We start from the raw sequence: 16,069 nt of genomic DNA on the forward strand, positions 1-16,069 counted from the left end.
TCTTAGCCATGGTAAATAATGCTGCAATAAACATAGTTGTGCTGGTAGCTTTAGTGTGGTCTTGTTTGTAAACATTTGGGTAAATGCCCAAAAGTGGGATTGCTGGATCATAGGGGAGATCTATGTGAAGTCTTTTGAGGAACCTCCATACTGCTTTCCAAAGTGGTTGAACAAGTTTACATTCCCACCAACAATGAAGTAGGGTTCCTTTCTGTCCACATCCCCTCCAGCATCTGTTGTTATTGGAGTTCTTGATTTTTGCTGTTCTAACTGAAGTGAGGTGATATCTCAATGTTGTTTTGATTTGCATTTCTTTTATGGCTAGGGATGTTGAACATTTCTTCATGTGTCTATTGGCCATCCTTCTTTCTTCTTCAGAGAAGCTTCTCTTTAAGTCTTTCACCCACTTATTTATTGGGCAGTTGTTTCTTTGAGGATTTGTTGTTGGGTGGTTTAATTTTTTGAGTTCCAAGTATATTTGAGATATGAGACCCTTGTCCGTTGTATGGCTAGTAAAGATCTTCTCCCAATCGGTGGGTTTTCTATTGATCTTGCCAGCTATGTCATTTGCCCTGCAGAAGCTCTGCAATCTTATGCAATCCCATTTGTCCAACCTTTCTTTGATTTGTTGTGCTTCCGGGTCTCTATTCAGAAAATTTCGACCTGAGCCAAGGAGACCTAGGGTTTCTCCTATTCCATCCTGTAATGTTTTCAGAGTGTCTGCTTTGAGTTCAAGGTCTTTGATCCATTTGGAGTTGATTCTGGTACAGGGTGATATATAAGGATCTAGCTTTAGTTTTCTACATGTAGTTAACCAATTTTGCCAGCACCATTTACTGAAGAGGCTGTCTTTCTTCCATTCTATTGTTTTAGCTGCCTTATCAAAGATTAGATGGCTATAGGTCTGTAGGTTCATTTATGGGTTTTCAATTCTATTCCATTGGTCCTGAGATCTGTTCTTATGCCAATACCAAGCTGTTTTGATTACTATGGCTTTATAGTAGAGTTTGAAATTTGGTATTGATATTCCTCCAGCACTGTTCTTTCCGTTGAGTTTTTTATTAGGAGATAATATACAAAATTTATTTTTTTAGTAAAGGTTTGGCAAATAGTCAGGAAGCAAATGTATCTCAAGTGATGAAAGTTCATGTGTGAACTCTATGAAGATGCAATAAATAACCTAAATAACCATTACTTCTGCTATATCTATTCCTTAGTCTCTTTGAACATATTTCTTTTGGGACATTATTTGGATCAGTTCTAACCTGGGCTACAATGTAACTCATTAAGCTCTATTCTCCTGGACCCCTCTTCTCTAGACCCTCATTCCTGAATCAACGTTATTGGTCTCAATTCACAAAGCCTCCTTGCAGCGATATCTGTAACTTTTCTCTGACCAAAGAGCTGTTTCAATGAGCATCTGGACACACATCTACCCTGTAAAGAACTGTTATCAGTCTGACCCATGGAACTTGGCTGTTTATAATTGGCTTCCTGCTTAATGGAAATTCCAATTTCTAAAGACTCATTCCCAATTCCTTCAGCAAATAAGTACCTCTGAATATTTTACTCTGAACAACAATCTAGAAAGTGCTGGAATACTCTTCTTGAAAAAGCAAACTGGTAAACACCCTCTTTCTTTCATCATTAACCACTCTTTCTCTTCTTGCAAACATATGGCCCTTTCTACTTACAATATTATCTTATATCGAATATTTTCTTTTCTTCACCCACTTCCTTCTTTTCAAGACATTACACATACATACATGGATATATATATATATATATGCATATATATGTGTGTGTGTGTGTATACATGTATATTAACCACCTCCAACTTCTTTTTAAACAGTAATAAATATTGTGTAAAACACGGCTTTATGGGTTTCTTTCCTTCTTTCCTTCTTTTTTACTCTCCTTTCTTTTACCTTTCTCTCTTATCTTCTATCTCCTCTGTTTCTCTCTCCCTACTCTTGTCGCTACCAAAGCTTTAAGGGAAGTTTCAAGTTCTCACTTGGCTTTTGTTTTTTTCTTAAAAATAGCACTCAAACACATGAGCTACCCATCCAAGCAAGTTTTGTTTATCTACTTATTTTGCTTATTTCTTTTTTTCCTAGTTATTTCTAGTTAATTGGAGATAGATTCTCAACAAACTGTTCAGAAAGGCTGGCTTTGAGCTGTGAGCCTCAGAATGCATGCGTTCCTAAGATTACAGACATGAGCTACCAGGGCCCAGTTTGTGCTGTCTATATGCTTTATAACATTTATATCCTCCTGAAATGGTAAATGTTATTAGTTCTTCTGTATATATAAGGAAAGTGTTGCAGATCTATTTTTCAGAACCAAAGTTAATAAATATTAAAACGTGGATTTAGGCACAGGTTATCTAACTAAAAATACTATACAATAGATAAGCTGGACCTGTCCCTCACAGAGTGTCCCTCCCCTCCTCACACTCTTATGGACTGACATCAGTCTGCTGTTTTACTTGCTCTGCTGAAACTGTTCCTTGAATTCAGGCCATTTGTAAATGCTTGATTCCAAAATTCAGTGATTTTTTTTCCAGGTCTTTACTTCTCAATTGAAAAATGAAGTCCTCCACAATTTTTCCCTTCTCTGATTTTTCCTACTTTCACCTCTTCTTCATCCCCTTCTTGATCATATCAGTTCTTGATTTTCTTATTTTTGATTCTTACAAATTCAGATAAAAATTAGCCATATATTTTGGACTTTTTAGTAACTCAGTAATCATTTTTTGAGGCTCTCATCTTCTGCACTTGGATAAAATTGGCCAGCTATTCCCTGGTGAAATTTGTACACCAAATGCATTGGAGAAGCTTTAAAGATATTTAAGAAAAGGAAGCAAAACACCATCTCTAGAAAGATGGCTTACATTTATATTTTCATTCTAAGAAGGCACCCTCTAAACTTCCTTCCTATTCATAATGTCCAAGTAATGCCATCAAAAGATAGCAACAGCACATAAATAGTCCTCAATATGACACAAAAACAGCAAAGATGTAAGCCATGAAGTATTATATAAAGAACTGAAAATATTCAAACAAGACCAAGAAAAATGATCCCATTTATACTATGTATCTCCTATAAGCTTACTTATAATGCAAAATTATATGGGCCAACCTTGTCTATCTGCTTGTTTTCTTGATTTGTATAGAACTTAAATATGGTACACTTGTAGAGGTTCTACCAAGTTAAAGACTATTTCTGGGAAATGTTAAAATACATGATGTATAAAGCAAAGCTGTAATGAGATGATGTTTGGTTATTAAATTGGTGAGCAGTTATGCTTTAAATTTTTAATTGAAAGGCTTAAACTCCAATTTGGTTTAGGAACACAGAAACATATTCTAATGTGACATAGATAGGGAAAATTTCTTTGTCTTTAATCAACTTATCATGAAAAAATGTCCAGGACTTTTTTATTACCTAGAGATATCTCTGGCTGTCATTAATGATTTCTCAAAAACACAGTATTAGTAGTGGCCAGCAAAAGGAAGGTGAAGTGAAGTAGTATACACGTGCAAAAAAAAATTCCTTCCCTTCTATAAGTTATCCCTGTCTCCACTGCTAAGTTTATCTATTATCGTCAGTTTCTGTATTCACTAACGTAATTTTCCCAAAAAATGACTGACCTCAACTTTGTTACCAATTCTGTTTTTCTTACTTTCTTATACATTCTAAAGTTCAAAAAATTAATACTTTCTCAGTAACAAGAATACTTCTAAAGAAAGACATCATGAAACAAGGCACTGGTGGTTCAAGCATACAAATTTAGCTTTTCAGGAAACTGAGATGTGAGGACCATGGTTCAAACTCAACCTACGTTAGACAGTCTGTGAAAGTTTTATTTCCATTTCATTACCAAAAACCTGGAATTGTAACTGTGGCTCAAATGTTAGTGCACTAGTCAAGCAAATAAAAGTTCAAAAACCTCAAGGATAGTGTACAGGCACTGAGTTCACACCTCAGAACTTGTTCTCTCCCTCAAACAAAAAGAAAAATGACCAGAAAAGATAAACATCATAATCTAGCAGGAAACCACTGGCCCAGAATACCAATTTGGGGCATATAAATCCAGTACTAGCTCAGAACAGGAAAATTGCTAAAGCATAACATAACCATTACAATACTTGAGAGGAAGCTAGTACAATGATCATTTTTTGTTCTTTAGGTAATATATGAGAAAATTATCAATTGCAATATTACTCCAACTGACAAATTCTCAAACAATTCATCTGCCTGCTAATCAAGGAAATTTTTCGTTATTAATAGTGTTTCCCAAATATAGAAAAACCCAAGAATGTATGAACCTTTAATGGAGCCATAAAATCCTTCCTATCTACAAAAACAAATGACCTTCATGGTATACTAATAAGTTACCATTTTGGTTCACTCATTAGTTTCCTACTACTGTGATTTTGTCTACGTTTGTGGAAGAATTGGTGAAAGCCCAGATTCTGAAGTTTAAAGATTCAAGCTTCACTTTGAAGCCACTTATTTTCTCCACTGTCCCCTCTCTAGTTCCCATGGCATGTGCTTTATACTTTCAAATATAAACCAAGATCCTTCCAATCATAAAACACATTAACAAGCAAGTTGAGAAAATGAGTAATACTTAGTAAATGTAAAAAAAAATCTATTGCTTTATTTATATTGAGAGTATGTAGGTAGCTCTAAAATAAGGTAAAATTCTCTTTCTATATAGCAAAATGGAAAACATATATATGTCTGTGTGTGTGTTTGTATATATAAAACATACCCAAATGCTATAAAATATATTACTAACTAGAAGACCACATTCCAAATGAAAAGCTGTGAAATTAATTTTTTCTGTATAAAGAAATTTCTATCAAACTTTTAAAAGTAGAAGAAAATTGACAAAAGTTTTTTTTTTTTTTTTGGTCCGGTCGTGGGGCCTGAACTCTGGGCCTGGGTGCTGTCCCTCAGCTCTTCAGCTCAAGGCTAGCGCTCTACCACTTGAGCCACAGCGCCACTTCCGGCTTTTTTCTTTTTGCTTATGTGGTGCTGAGGAATCGAACCCAGGGCCTCAGGCATGCAAGGCAAGCGCTCTACCACTGAGCCAACTTCCCAGCCCCTTGACAAAAGTTTTTAACCTTTACTGAGAGTAAATTTATCTGAGAGATTTTTGAATTGAAGATTAAAAAAAAAAACCCTCCTTACCACATAAGGGGACAGAAATTAGTCAACCTAGTACTACTGCCAAAATCAGACAAAACAAATGAAATAGTACAAAACCCAGAATCACATCTTCTGTTTGACAAACATGGACTTTTCAAGTAAAGGAAAAATAATATTTATAATATGTAGCTGCTAGGCAGAAACTGGTGTCTCCCAACTTTAGCTCCAAGTACCCAGGAAGCTGTGGTCACAGGATCTCAGAAAAGAAAAGACGATCTCATGGCAGAAAAGTTCATGAGAACCTCATCACCAATTAGGCAGAAAATAGCCACAAATGAAGGTGTGACACAAGAGGTAGACCTCAAGCCTTTAACAAAAAGCCAAGTAAGAAAAGCAAGGTCCTGAGTTCAAACCCCAGTACTAGCACAAAAAAATAAAACAATTATTATCTCAATGAAAATGATAGGAAATGTAGTGCCATTACATCAGTATTTCAGAGCTTAAATATAAATCAATTGATATGTTACTTACATAAAATTAGGAATGTATATGGAGAAAACAGAGATTATGTTTTCTAACTGTGGAGTTAGGGAGGAACTTTAAAGCAAAATGTAAATATCAGAAACAAGAAAAAAAAGATGGACTAAATTTGGCATAAAATATATATCACCAACAAAAACTAGGAGAACTTATTTATAAAAAATAATCTGGAACACATTTGTTAGGTAATAGAAGTTATAAAGATATTTTTAAGCTTTCAGATGCAGAGTTGTAGCCCAACAAAATGAGGCTGGCAATTGAAAGATAAGAGGGGAAAGTAAAGGGGAGGAGTGTAAACGAATGAAGAGTGGATGGTAATGGCAGTATGCAGTCATAATATTCAATGCATATCCTATGAAACTAGGAAAGTTGAAGAAATGGCTTGGGTTAGTAGGAGGGAGGTGGTAGAATGATGATAGGATTGATATTGAGCAAGATACTTTGTACTTATAAACTGGTATTTTGACAGATAAACCCTTTGTAGAACTACTTGAAGATAATAAAAATATTATAAAAAACAAAAAAAAATTAGCTGGGTACCAGTGTCTACAACTGTAACCCTGGCTACTTAGGAGGATTTGAGTACTGAAGCCAGCCTGGGCAGGAAAGTCCATGAGATTTTCATCTCTAATCAATCACCAAAATGTCAGAAATAAGAGTTCTGGCTCAAGTGGTAGAGCACTAGCCCCAAGCAAAAAGAGCTCAAGAATAGTGCCCAGACCCCTTAGGGCCAACACACACACGCGCACACGGACGCATGCACGCACGCACGCACACACACACACGCGCGCACACACACACACACACACACACACACACACACACACGTCTTTCAAAATTCACTAAAAAGAAATCTTCCTAGGCCGGTAGTAGTGACTCACACCTCTAATCTGAGCTACTCAGCTTGATATCTGAGACACTTGGTTCAAAGACAATACAAGCAAGAAGATCCTTAAACCTTATATGAAAATAAATAATAAAAAGCCAGAAGAGGAGCAGTGGCAATACAGAATACAGGCATAAAAGGCAAAACAAAACTTGTTTCAGTCAAATAACAACATATACTGAGAGTAATATAAATTGTCAAAAAGACCTTTTGAAAATATATACAAAAAGCACTAAAAGTACAAGTACCCTTTAACCCACTGGCTGTAACAAAACAATAAAAGAGGGGCAACTTGATAAGCTAAGCTGATGTTTACCATGCTAATTCATAACTTTAACAGTGAAGAAACATATAAACTAGCTAGCAAGTTACTGAATAAGGCAATACTTTTTATTCTGACATTCAGACATCACAATGATAGTGTACGTATATATTGATGTAGATAGATGATAAATAGCTAGATAGGTAAATATATAAGTAGAAATATATTTGCTGCTAATTATTCATTATTAAAAGCCTTCACAAGAATTTATATATTCCTATTCTAAGCTCTTGTCTCCTGCCTCAACATAAAAGGAAAATAAACATCCATAACTAGCATTTTACTTTTACAGGAACTAAGCACAAGCTCCTCAAAAGCTCACTCCATCTTTCACCACATAGTAAAGCCCTCTACTTTTTAAATTTACATATCTCCTTTTTAAATTTGAGCTTAGAATTCTTACCTTTCTCTCTCTCCCCCTTTTCTCTCTCTCTCTCCTCTCTCTCTCTCTCTCTCTCTCTGTCTCTCTCTCTTTCTCTCTCTCTCTCTCTCTCTCTCTCTCTCTCTCTCTCTCTCTCTCTCTCTCTCTCTCTCTCTCTCTCTCTTTCTCTCTCTCACTCACTCTCTCTCCTGAAAACTAAAAGTCTAAATGGTCATCATCTTTTTTAAATACTCTCATTGAAGCCAGGACCCAATCACCTTCTTCGTCTTAGTTTATTTCCATTCCTTTTGTTGTTATTGTTGCTCTTGGGGCTTGAACTCTGGTCCTGAATGCTATCCCTCAGCTCTTCAGCTCAAGGTTAGCACTCTACCACTTGAGCCACAGTGCCACTTCCAGTTTTCTGAGTGGTTTATTGGAGATAAGGGTCTCAAGGCCTTTCCTGCCTGGGTTGGCTTTGAAACGTGATCCTCAGATCTCAGCCTCCTGAGTAACTAGGATTACAGGTGTGAGCCACCAGTGCCCAGCCTCACTTTATTTCCAAAATAAAGCTTCCACCTCTCAAAGCAGAGCATTATACAAAGCATGTACCAAATAAATTTATTCCATTAACATTTTCTATGTACCTACTGCATGACAGCAGGACAATATGATGCTGAGTTTGGATCTCAAAGATCATGAAATATGTTCATGTATAAATATGACTAGTGCTTGGGAAAATTGGGAAGTGGAGTAGAAGTATCAATAGGTTATTGATATATTATTATTGTCACCATAGTATGTATATTAGCTCAAATTCCCAAAAATAACACACTTAACAATGTCTTATGCATGTTTTAAATATTTGATAACAATATGTATCTATATAAATATATAAAGTATCAATAGATATTTGGGAATAAGAGAAGTAAGATAGAGAAAAAAGGTTTGATTAACCTAGATAAACAATAAATAAGTACTACTATTCTGAAGCCTATATCTTGAGAAGGTGGAGATTACCACTGTCAAATTCAGGTTCACCATACATTTTCCAAATTTACAATTCTCAAGTTATACAAGCAAAAGTTATGGTTATAGTTTGGAAAGAATCCAATGATAGATTTGAAGTTTGTCTCATGAAAGGGTAATTTGTCTTCCTTTCTTAGGGAAAGAGAAAAGTAAGAGTAAATATCAAAACATTCCCAACACAACAGTTGATTTCCTCCTGGTATCATTTAGTGCATTTTTAATCTAACTTGTTTCATTTTCTAAATTGTTACAGTTCCTCAAACAATGGTGCAGAATGACAATATGAAAAGAATGAAAATGCAGTGAGACAAAGGTAATCTCTATAAATGAGTTGATTTAAACTTGCTTGCCATTTTCTCATTCATAAACACTACATTGATGCATTTCACTTACAGTGGATTTCACTCACAGTATTCTTTTGCTTGCTTGCATTTTGAGTTCTGCTGCCTAATTTGTTAGTATATGGGTTGAGTAAGGGTAGTTCATGCTGTAAAACAAGAAACAAAATAATGTCTGTAATCTTTTTTTTGGGGGGAGAGGGGATCCGGTCGTGGTGCCTGAACGCTGGGAATTGTCCCTCAGCTCTTCAGCTCAAGGCTAGCGCTCTACCACTTGAGCCACAGCGCCATTTCTGGCTTTTTTCTTTTTGCTTATGTGGTGCTGAGGAATCAAACCCAGGGCCTTGAGCATGCAAGGCAAGCGCTCTACCACTGAGCCACCTTCCCAGCCCAGTCTGTAATCTTAATGCAAAATGCTGCCATCTATTGTTAGAGGAAATGAGGTGGAAATTTCAAAACCTAAATGAGTAAGATGAATCAGTAACTGAATAGAATTTGTCACATATCGTTTCCAATGGGAATAATAAAACAGTACAACCCATCAAAGCATTTTTAAAAAGAAAAGGTAGGCATGGTGATTCACATCTGAAATCCCTACTCACTCGACTAAGAAAGATCATCGTTCAAGGTCAATGTGAGACAGAACTTTACAAGACCCTATTCTCAACCAAAAGGTGTGTAAAGGTGCACACCTATCATCTCAGCTAGGGCACACAGGCACACACACAAACACACACACACATAAAGAACAGGAGGATTACAGTCTATACTGGCTCATACCAAAAGCAGAGATTATTATCTCAAAACTCACAAGCACTTCTGTGCTCATGAGAGAGTAACTGACTACCAAGTCAAAGACTTGAATTCAAATCCTAGTATTTCCAGAAAAAAAAGAGAAGAGAAAAAATACATTAAATGATGAAAATATAGCCACTTTCAATTGACTTTCCTTTGAAAAGGGGGATTTAAAGATAGATATTTGAGGCATCAGAACACTGGTTTTAAGGTGAAAGGTTCCAAGACTTGGCTGGGAAGGAATTCTGGACATGGGTTCTCTGCAGTTTTTCAGTGCATGAAAATAGCATGGCAAGGGCACTGAAAACCAGTGAAATAGAAGTCTTCCTTGTATTTTACTGCAAATCTTCAGAAATACAAGAGAAGCCTCATTGGTCTAAAGATTAACAAGAATATTGTTTCATTAGGAGATAATTGTGTTTTTCAGCCACTGTCTTCTCCTAATACATGGAACAGATTTTTAGTAAATAATGTGCAATTGATTTCGTACAACTGAAAATTTTGAGGCAGGGAGTAAAACCAGATCTTTGGAAACAAGAATCAAAAAATGGAACAGTAAAACTGGGCAGAGTTAAAGGGGGAATAAGAAACAAAGGAAGTAAGCAAGAAAGAATAAAGGAAGGGCTAATAAAAGATTATAAGTAAAAGAATCAACACATTATAAAAATTGAAGCTAATCAAAATACATCACAGTATCCTACTGACTTGGTCAATCTTTCTAGCTTTAATTCTATCCTAGTTATTATGGCTACTCAGTCTCTGAAGACTAAGATCTACAATGTTTAGAATTAAGAAGCAAATTGATACAATATCAAAAATAGGAAAGTAGCACATATTATTTTATTTGTAACATTTTCACATCCTTCAAATTTAAAATACATCATGGGAAATTACAGATAAATAATTACCTGGTAGAGCCAATAACATTTGACTAAGTTTGGGGGAAAAGATTAAGGTGGTTATGTATTTAGAATTTATTACAATGAGATGTACAAGGCATTATGTCGAAAAATGAATTTTACAACTTTAGCAGGGGTGGTGGGCATGGGATGGGAGGGCAGGGATGTTAAGGAGGAGGCAACAATGCTTAGTAAGAAATGTACTCATTACCTTGCTCATGTAATTGTAACCCTTCTGTACGGTATTTTCACAATAATAAAACTTATTCATAGTAAGTTTTAGCAATGTTTATCTTACATCTCTAATTGTGATAATCATCAAAAGAAGGCTGACTCTTTTTTTATTGTGAAAATACAGTTAAGACTTAATACTTTGTAGGTCCTTGTTCTGGTGATAGGTCAACATGTGCCACTGTGTTAGGAGGCCCTCCATGTATACAATTCAGGTGAGGGTGTTTTGTCAAGTTTGGAGTGGTATCTTTGATTAACTTATTTCTGGTATTTCTAATATGATTTTATGTATTTGCTTATATATTGTCTATTGACACAAATAAAATATTAGTTTGTGCCTCATGGTATACTGCCACAAACACTGCACAATTGTTCATGTTTTGACACGGATACTTTACTCTGAAGTTACAACATTGAATACTCTCTAGATATGTCTTTAAAAATAAATTTTAAATACCTCTGATTATATTGAACATATCTGAAAAGAATGCATATAACATTGGTTTCACCTGACTTTAATAAGTAGGCACCCAAATTCTTAGAGGAAAATAAAAATCTCCCTTGAAGTTCAAATACATACATAAAAATGCTTCAAGTTTATAAGAAAAAGACAACTGATCAAAAGATTAAGTTTGATTAGAAAGGCTTAGTGGTTCTGAAAGATAATGAAATTAAAATACTGTTTAACTGAAATTGTTTCTGGAGCTACTCTTTTATTATTATTAGCACACTAAGCTTAGAAATGGATCTATTATTTCCTTTAAATAAAAGTTATAGGTCAAATGGCTTTATTTTCATAATTTTTTAAAATGTGACTTGAAGGTAGTAGGTAGGCCAAAAGGAATAAAATTGCTCTCTTGCTTACACTTCATTAGATCCCCCTTTGGTCATGTCACTCTTCTTGGTGTGATCACCTCAAAAGCAAACTGCATTTAGAAATCAATGATCCCAGAAAATCTTTGGCTACCCACTTATCCTGATAGGTCTCTTCAATTTTCCCATTTTCCCTGGGTCGTCATATTTTACTGCTAAAATAATAAACAAAACAAGCCTGTCATGGTTAGAGTGCTAGCCATTTATTCTTCATTGATAAAATAGACATTGATGAGTTTCCTAGTATATATCCTCTGTGTCAAAGGCTAGAGATATGATAATAAAATAACAGGAATTTTCTATTGTAGGAAAAAGATACAGTAGATAATGGACAAATATCACACAAACCAAGTGATGAACAGTATTAATACCACAAAGAGGGAGAAAGGTACTCACCTATTCAGGTCCATAATCTAAAGAAAAGTTGATGGAAAAGTGCCTCCAGGAGACTAAAAAGGCCAACAGGGATCCCAAGAAGCTTATTATTAGCAACGTCCTGTGGGAAGTAATAGTTAACACTAGCACCTTTTCCTGCTTCCTATGAAGGATGCTGATGGCCTATTACAAAAAAGCTAACTACACTGAACTTTATCACTGAGATATCAGTATGTCACAAAAGAAAGTATAGCCATAGTTTCCACTGTGTTCCAGCAGTGACATCAAATATGCTGAGTATTCCAACATGACATTATTTAGTAAGGAATGTGTTCTTCAGTGATATTGGGAAGCTGGGATGCAGTCGATACTATTCTCACAGGTGTACACCAAATTCAAAACATTCCTCCTCACTTACTGTTAGCAAGAAAACATTTCCTTGATATGCTTCACTTGTTGACCTCTCTAGGCTGGTCCCAACTTTGCCTATTCACAAGAAGATGAAGGGTTCAATCTTCTAAAATGAATTTATAATGCTTCTGTACTATTCATTTCAGTTTGACAGAAGCTCTAAAATCTGACGTCCTTATTTATCTAATGAAACTTTAATTTACAAATCAAACTAATATACAGGGGTAAATTTGGGTCAAATTACACATTATTGACTAAAACTATGCAAAAATTCCAGGGTTATAATACTGTTGAACATAACTGATAAGAATGTAGTTGAAGTTATTTTACCTGATTTTTAACTAGGCAACAGATCTCCATGAGGGAGAAATATAATCTCTCTTGGGAGCTCAATGTGTATATATAATATGTTTCAAGATTATTAGACAAAGACAAGAGGCCTAAAAATAAATTTTAGCTAAAAATCTTGCCCTGAAAAACAATTAGTAGTAGGAAAATATTGAGGGGGAAAAAACTAATAACTAAAACTGCTTCTGGAACTTTATAAAATTATTATCAAACACAAAAAGGAGTTGATGTTTTTAAATCAAAGGTATAGGATAAATGGTTATTATTTTTCATGAAGTTTTTTAAATGACTGGTAGACAGAACAGAAAAATTTATGTCTTGCTTTCCGTTCATCTGGCTCTCCTAATTCCATTTTGGATATTTTGAAGTGTGCTGTCACCTCAACCCAAGGTTATATTCAGAAATCACTAATCATGGAAGTTATTTTGGTACTCTTATTCTGAATGATTCATCAATTATTTTACTGAATATCAATGTAAGTTATGATATGCCACTTTCAAAATAAAAAACCATAAAACAATTATCACTCATACAATGCTATTCATTCATTAATCATTTAACAAATATATTTTGAACAGTTTTGTGGGTTGGAGGACATGGGTATGCTTTTGGTCTAAACCCTTTATCCCTAAGGAGTTAGGTGAGTCACAAAGGAATGGATTGGTCACAGAGAGCCTTGTTTCCTAGTAGTGATCAAGAACCCTGAGTTTCCAATGTTATGACCTCAGGTGAGGGATGTCTTTTTTATACTGTCCTTGAGCAGCTGGAGGTTATAGACATAATGACATAAGACTATATTCAGTCGGCTAGAAGACACTTATCTGCACTTGCTGTTAGCAAGGAAGCTTCTCCCCAGTGTTTTCAAAGGTCTAGCCTCTCTATAGTAGGTTCAGTTTTGGACAAATGGGTGGAGGAGCCATGCGGCAAGAGAAATAGCAGGAATTTTGCCAAAAAGAAATCGCCCATTCACTTCAGGGTGAAAAATATGTTTTAGTACAGACTTAGAAGAGTGTGGCTTCTCATCAGTGGCATAAGCTCAGCAGCATCATGGGATAAGCCACTGATACATGCTGTATTGCAGGAACTCCAAAACATGACAAGAAATGTCACAAATGCTAACATACACCATATCCTTTTTGTAACGAGTACAGAAAAGTTATATGGATATATAGAACCGGTAAGTAGTCTCTCTTGTGGCCAAGTATCAGAATGGGGTTTGCCACATTGATCCCAAGATACTTAAAAAAGTGATGGATGTGTCATAATTGAATGGGGCATGGCATGGTAAGGTGTGTCTGTTTTCTAGGCTACTAAAAAATTAGAGGCAGAAAGAATTACTCGAACCCAGGAACATAAGCCTACCCAAACATAATATAAGATAGACAAATAGCAAACAAAAAAGCATTAGTAGCTCCCCTACTGGTAGGGTAAAGAGGCTTCATGGAGGCCGTTCAGGTAGCAGTCCTTGTCTTTAATTGTTCCAGCCCAAGGACGACACATGAGAGTAGTCAAGCCTTTAGATCTGTGAAGATTTGGCCTGAGTTATCACAGCATGTAGGACCTAGCATCCATGACCAGTACTAAAACTGCACCATTATATACATCTAATCCAGATGAGCTTTCAGAGAGCAAAAAATATTTTTAAAAATACAGAAAAGAAATTCAAATAAACAAATGTTTCACTTTTGTATTCTTATTTATTATCCCAGTAGCAAGATCATAAATAGATGAGGGAGCCATCTGTGGTAGAAATGATAAAGAAATGAAATAGAAGGAAAAAGTTGTTTTTTCTGAGTACCTTGCCTTATATTTAGTCGTGAAAGATCTGACCAGGCTATATACTCTCTTTCAGAAGTTCGTATACAGAACCTTCTATAGAGGAGAAAGAAGATCAACTGACTTGTCTGGATGGGATTGTTATAGATCACATTTTTTCCTAAGCTGGGGGTCTTAGAAGTCTACTGATGTCTTTTGCACTGCATATGGAAAAGTCAGACCCATAAAAATACAAACTTATTTCTATTTTTTTTTTTACAAAAACTTCCATACATTTATTGCTCAGCTCATTCTTAGGGCAAAGAAAAAGAAAAAGGGAAATCAGACTTTTAATTTAAACTACAAATCTTTCTAGGTAGTATTAAATTTTTCAGTCTGAATTAAATAGAGCATAAATATTTATGAATTATCTTGATTCTCCTCCAGTGGAGGAGTTGTACATGATTTTGTTGCGAGTTTTGTATTTTTTCCCAAAACCATTAGAAAATGAGCCACTTTTGCTTTTGTTATTTGAACGACTACACTCACTTCATCCTGAAAGTCTTGTAAAAAGACCTAGTAAAGAGCCCTTCTAAATACAGACATCAAAATTGAAGGCATAGAAAAACATCTACTGAAAGTTAAAAATCTGTTGTTGTTCTATGTTAAGCAAATCAAACAACTTTGCCACACAATACCCAGTCTTTTTATATTGGTATTAAATTGATACCCTAAAAAAAAATCTAGTGATTGTTTATATGGTGAGTTTGTCTAAGTTTCTCAAATCCCTTTGATTTATTTCAATTTTATGTCCGAGACCGGAACTCTAACTCAGTATCCTTCTGCTTTCGCTCATTGGCTCTACCAACTGAGCCAAGCTTCCAACCCCAATTAAATCCCCTTTAAAATAAGAATAACTGATTTAGGAGTAACTTTTTTTGCGTACTTCTGTTTTTTTCTATACTGTTAAATAATTTTTGATGCAGTTAAATCATATTTCCTTTGTTACAAATGTTTTACATTGTTTTTACATTACATAATCCTTGTACTTGGTTTTCTAGAATGATTTTTAAATCTCTAGTCATTTTAGTTGGACATAAAGCTTTACAAACTGACATTTTTAACATATATCTAGTATGACTCTATAATCCACAAATCAAACTAATAGATTGGAAGCCAATAAGAGTCAAATTGTTGATTACTAAGAACTTGGAAAATTCACCAGGTTTGTTTTGATGTTGAAAAGTTTAGATGATAAAAATGTATTTCAAGTTGTTTAGCATGATTTGTCTAGGCAACAGAGTTCTGTGAGGGGGAAAAAATGAAATCTCTCTTGAAGTTCACATAGATATATAAAAAGTGCTTCAAGTTTATAAGGCATAAAGCCAATAGGCCCCAAATAAAGTTTAATTATAAAGCCATGCTGGATGTGAAAAACAATGAGGTCAAGTAGAAAGTTCTTCAAGGAAAATTAATATATAACTGAAATGGTATCTGGAGCTTTAAAAATTATAACTAGCAGACTAAGCTTAGAAATCAATCATCTTATAAATATGTTAGAAACAATAGCAAGAAAGAAAAACAAATTGAGTCTTGAGGTAAATGCTTGATGAGAAATGTACTCATCACCTTGTTCATGTAATTGTAACCCCTCTGTATGGTATTTTCATAGTAAAAAAAATAACTTATTAATAAAAAATCAATCAATTGCCTTTAAATCAAAGATTGGATGATTATTCTTCATCAAAA

Source organism: Dipodomys merriami, unplaced genomic scaffold, assembly GCF_024711535.1.
Source record: "Dipodomys merriami isolate MVZ:Mamm:240054 unplaced genomic scaffold, mDipMer1.0.p SCAF_256, whole genome shotgun sequence".
Lineage (NCBI taxonomy): Eukaryota > Metazoa > Chordata > Mammalia > Rodentia > Heteromyidae > Dipodomys > Dipodomys merriami.